The sequence below is a fragment of the Durio zibethinus genome, unplaced genomic scaffold, assembly GCF_047325235.1.
Source record: "Durio zibethinus cultivar Kanyao isolate XHJ-2024 unplaced genomic scaffold, ASM4732523v1 HiC_scaffold_393, whole genome shotgun sequence".
NCBI lineage: Eukaryota > Viridiplantae > Streptophyta > Magnoliopsida > Malvales > Malvaceae > Durio > Durio zibethinus.
The window spans coordinates 137,501-142,500 of record NW_028323016.1 but is presented as its reverse complement, the minus strand read 5'-3'; positions in this window follow the sequence as shown (position 1 = coordinate 142,500).

The following is a 5,000-nucleotide window of genomic DNA, read 5'->3' as shown; positions in this document are numbered from 1 at the left end:
CGCCGGAGTACCGCCGGAGAACCTGACCGGCGGCATTGGGGTTCCGGCGATTGGGAGGGGGGCCGGGGGGGTGTGCGCACATGATGTGCGATGGGTGCTGGTACTTGGCCTTGTGTTGGCCCCCTATCCCTCATCAAACCTCTGAGAATTCACACCCCCTTAAAGAGCATTTGAGATTTTACAGGTTTGCTACCAGTAGCCGTTAAAGTGTCTGAAATGGGGACACTTTTTTCAAACGGTCACAAAATCTTCTCTACTTCGAGTTTTTAGCTGAATTTTTTTGTGCATGCCAACAAAAATAGAAGGATCATGCCTACAAAATTTGGGGCCAAAAATCCTTATAAAAAAATTTTAAAAAATCCCGAACCGCAAAAAGTTTCGAAAATCATGAAAAATAGAAAACGAGTCACCTTCCAACGAAACTTCACGTGAAGGCTTAGGGGACCATTGTATGAATTTACAAGCCATAAAAATGGCATTGGCACGGCAGAAATTTGAAGATGTGCCTAAACCCACCAGGGCCCAGCGTGTGCCGATGGTGCTCGAGGCAACCGCCCGCACCAGGGCCCAGCGTGTGCCGATGGTGCTCGAGGCAAGCGCCCGCACCAGGGCCCAGCGTGTGCCGACGGTGGTCGAGGCAACCGCCCGCACCAGGGCCGATAGTGTGCCGATGGTGCTCGAGGCAACCTGTCGCACCAGGGCCCAGCGTGTGCCGATGCTGGTCGAGGCAAGCGCCCGCACCAGCGCCCAGCGTGTGCCGATGGTGCTCGAGGCAACCTGCCGCACCAGGGCCCAGCGTGTGCCGATGGCGCTCGAGGCAAGCTCCCGCACCAGGGCCCAGCGTGTGCCGATGGTGCTCGAGGCAACCTGCCGCACCAGGGCCCAGCGTGTGCGGATGGTGCTCGAGGCAAGCGCCCGCACCAGGGCCCAGCGTGTGCCGATGGTGATCGAGGCAACCTGCCGCACCAGGGCCCAGCGTGTGCCGATGCTGGTCGAGGCAAGCGCCCGTACCAGCGCCCAGCGTGTGCCGATGGTGCTCGAGGCAACCGACCGCACCAGGGCCCAGCGTGTGCCGATGGTGCTCGAGGCAACCTGCCGCACCAGGGCCCAGCGTGTGCCGATGGCGCTCGAGGCAAGCTCCCGCACCAGGGCCCAGCGTGTGCCGATGGTGCTCGAGGCAACCTGCCGCACCAGGGCCCAGCGTGTGCCGATGGTGGTCGAGGCAACCGCCCGCACCAAGGCCGAGCGTGTGCCGATGGTGGTCGAGGCAAGCGCCCGCACCAGGGCCCAGCGTGTGCCGATGGTGGTCGAGGCAAGCGCCCTCACCAAGGCCGAGCGTGTGCCGATGGTGGTCGAGGCAACCGCCCGCACCAGGGCCCAGCGTGTGCCGATGGTGGTCGAGGCAAGCGCCCTCACCAAGGCCGAGCGTGTGCCGATGGTGGTCGAGGCAACCGCCCGCACCAGGGCCCAGCGTGTGCCGATGGTGGTCGAGGCAAGCGCCCGCACCAAGGCCGAGCGTGTGCCGATGGTGGTCGAGGCAAGCGCCCGCACCAGGGCCCAGCGTGTGCCGATGGTGGTCGAGGCAAGCGCCCTCACCAAGGCCGAGCGTGTGCCGATGGTGGTCGAGGCAACCGGCCGCACCAAGGGCCGGCGTGTGCCGATGGTGTTCGAGGCAACCGCCCGCACCAGGGCCCAGCGTGTGCCGATGGTGGTCGAGCCAGGAGCCCGCACCAAGGGCCGGCTTGTGCCGATGGTGTTCGGGGCAACCGCCCGCACCAGGGCCCTGCGTGTGCCGATGGTGCTGGGGGCAACCGCCCGCACCAGGGCCCAGCGTGTGCCGATGGTGCTGGGGGCAAGCGCCCGCACCAGGGCCCAGCGTGTGCCGATGGTGCTGGGGGTAACCGCCCGGACCAGGGCCCAACGTGTGCCGATGGTGGTCGAGGGAACCGCCCGCACCAGGGCCCAGCGTGTGCCGATGGTGCTGGGGCAAGCGCCCGCCCCAGGGCCCAGCGTGTGCCGATGGTTATCGGGGCAACCGGCCGCACCAGGGCCCAGGGTCTGCCGATGGTGCTCGAGGCAACCGCCCGCACCAAGGCTCAGCATGTGCCGATTGTGATCGAGGCAACAACCCACACCAGGGCCCAGCTTGTGCCGATGGCGGTCGAGGCAAGTGCCCGTACCGAAGGGCAGCCTATGCCGATGATGGTCGATGCATGTGCCATCACCATGCGTCATCATGTGCCATTGATGGTCGAGGCCTTGGCCGAAGTTCGATTTTGAGCCACGGTGCCCATGCTTGGCTCCAGCATGTGCTGGTGCCGCATTTTTTTCACTCGGGACAGCATCGCCGGAGCATCGCCGGAGCATCGCCGGAGTACCGCCGGAGAACCTGACCGGCGGCATTGGGGTTCCGGCGATTGGGAGGGCGGCCGGGGGGGTGTGCGCACATGATGTGCGATGGGTGCTGGTACTTGGCCTTGTGTTGGCCCCCTATCCCTCATCAAACCTCTGAGAATTCACACCCCCTTAAAGAGCATTTGAGATTTTACAGGTTTGCTACCAGTAGCCGTTAAAGTGTCTGAAATGGGGACACTTTTTTCAAACGGTCACAAAATCTTCTCTACTTCGAGTTTTTAGCTGAATTTTTTTGTGCATGCCAACAAAAATAGAAGGATCATGCCTACAAAATTTGGGGCCAAAAATCCTTATAAAAAAATTTTAAAAAATCCTGAACCGCAAAAAGTTTCGAAAATCATGAAAAATAGAAAACGAGTCACCTTCCAACGAAACTTCACGTGAAGGCTTAGGGGACCATTGTATGAATTTACAAGCCATAAAAATGGCATTGGCACGGCAGAAATTTGAAGATGTGCCTAAACCCACCAGGGCCCAGCGTGTGCCGATGGTGCTCGAGGCAACCGCCCGCAACAGGGCCCAGCGTGTGCCGATGGTGCTCGAGGCAAGCGCCCGCACCAGGGCCCAGCGTGTGCCGACGGTGGTCGAGGCAACCGCCCGCACCAGGGCCGATAGTGTGCCGATGGTGCTCGAGGCAACCTGTCGCACCAGGGCCCAGCGTGTGCCGATGCTGGTCGAGGCAAGCGCCCGCACCAGCGCCCAGCGTGTGCCGATGGTGCTCGGGGCAACCTGCCGCACCAGGGCCCAGCGTGTGCCGATGGCGCTCGAGGCAAGCTCCCGCACCAGGGCCCAGCGTGTGCCGATGGTGCTCGAGGCAACCTGCCGCACCAGGGCCCAGCGTGTGCCGATGGTGGTCGAGGCAACCTGCCGCACCAGGGCCCAGCGTGTGCGGATGGTGCTTGAGGCAAGCGCCCGCACCAGGGCCCAGCGTGTGCCGATGGTGATCGAGGCAACCTGCCGCACCAGGGCCCAGCGTGTGCCGATGCTGGTCGAGGCAAGCGCCCGCACCAGCGCCCAGCGTGTGCCGATGGTGCTCGAGGCAACCGACCGCACCAGGGCCCAGCGTGTGCCGATGGTGCTCGAGGCAACCTGCCGCACCAGGGCCCAGCGTGTGCCGATGGCGCTCGAGGCAAGCTCCCGCACCAGGGCCCAACGTGTGCCGATGGTGCTCGAGGCAACCTGCCGCACCAGGGCCCAGCGTGTGCCGATGGTGGTCGAGGCAACCGCCCGCACCAAGGCCGAGCGTGTGCCGATGGTGGTCGAGGCAAGCGCCCGCACCAGGGCCCAGCGTGTGCCGATGGTGGTCGAGGCAAGCGCCCTCACCAAGGCCGAGCGTGTGCCGATGGTGGTCGAGGCAACCGCCCGCACCAGGGCCCAGCGTGTGCCGATGGTGGTCGAGGCAAGCGCCCTCACCAAGGCCGAGCGTGTGCCGATGGTGGTCGAGGCAACCGCCCGCACCAGGGCCCAGCGTGTGCCGATGGTGGTCGAGGCAAGCGCCCGCACCAAGGCCGAGCGTGTGCCGATGGTGGTCGAGGCAAGCGCCCGCACCAGGGCCCAGCGTGTGCCGATGGTGGTCGAGGCAAGCGCCCTCACCAAGGCCGAGCGTGTGCCGATGGTGGTTGAGGCAACCGGCCGCACCAAGGGCCGGCGTGTGCCGATGGTGTTCGAGGCAACCGCCCGCACCAGGGCCCAGCGTGTGCCGATGGTGGTCGAGCCAGGAGCCCGCACCAAGGGCCGGCTTGTGCCGATGGTGTTCGGGGCAACCGCCCGCACCAGGGCCCTGCGTGTGCCGATGGTGCTGGGGGCAAGCGCCTGCACCAGGGCCCAGCGTGTGCCGATGGTGCTGGGGGTAACCGCCCGGACCAGGGCCCAACGTGTGCCGATGGTGGTCGAGGGAACCGCCCACACCAGGGCCCAGCGTGTGCCGATGGTGCGGGGGGCAAGCGCCCGCCCCAGGGCCCAGCGTGTGCCGATGGTTATCGGGGCAACCGGCCGCACCAGGGCCCAGGGTCTGCCGATGGTGCTCGAGGCAACCGCCCGCACCAAGGCTCAGCATGTGCCGATTGTGATCGAGGCAACAACCCACACCAGGGCCCAGCTTGTGCCGATGGCGGTCGAGGCAAGTGCCCGTACCGAAGGGCAGCCTATGCCGATGATGGTCGATGCATGTGCCATCACCATGCGTCATCATGTGCCATTGATGGTCGAGGCCTTGGCCGAAGTTTGATTTTGAGCCACGGTGCCCATGCTTGGCTCCAGCATGTGCTGGTGCCGCTTTTTTTTCACTCGGGACAGCATCGCCGGAGCATCGCCGGAGTACCGCCGGAGAACCTGACCGGCGGCATTGGGGTTCCGGCGATTGGGAGGGGGGCCGGGGGGGGTGTGCGCACATGATGTGCGATGGGTGCTGGTACTTGGCCCTTGTGTTGGCCCCCTATCCCTCATCAAACCTCTGAGAACTCACACCCCCTTAAAGAGCGTTTGAGATTTTACAGGTTTGCTGCCAGTAGCCGTTAAAGTGTCTGAAACGGGGACACTTTTTTCAAACGGTCACGAAATCTTCTCCGGTTCGAGTTTTTAGCTGA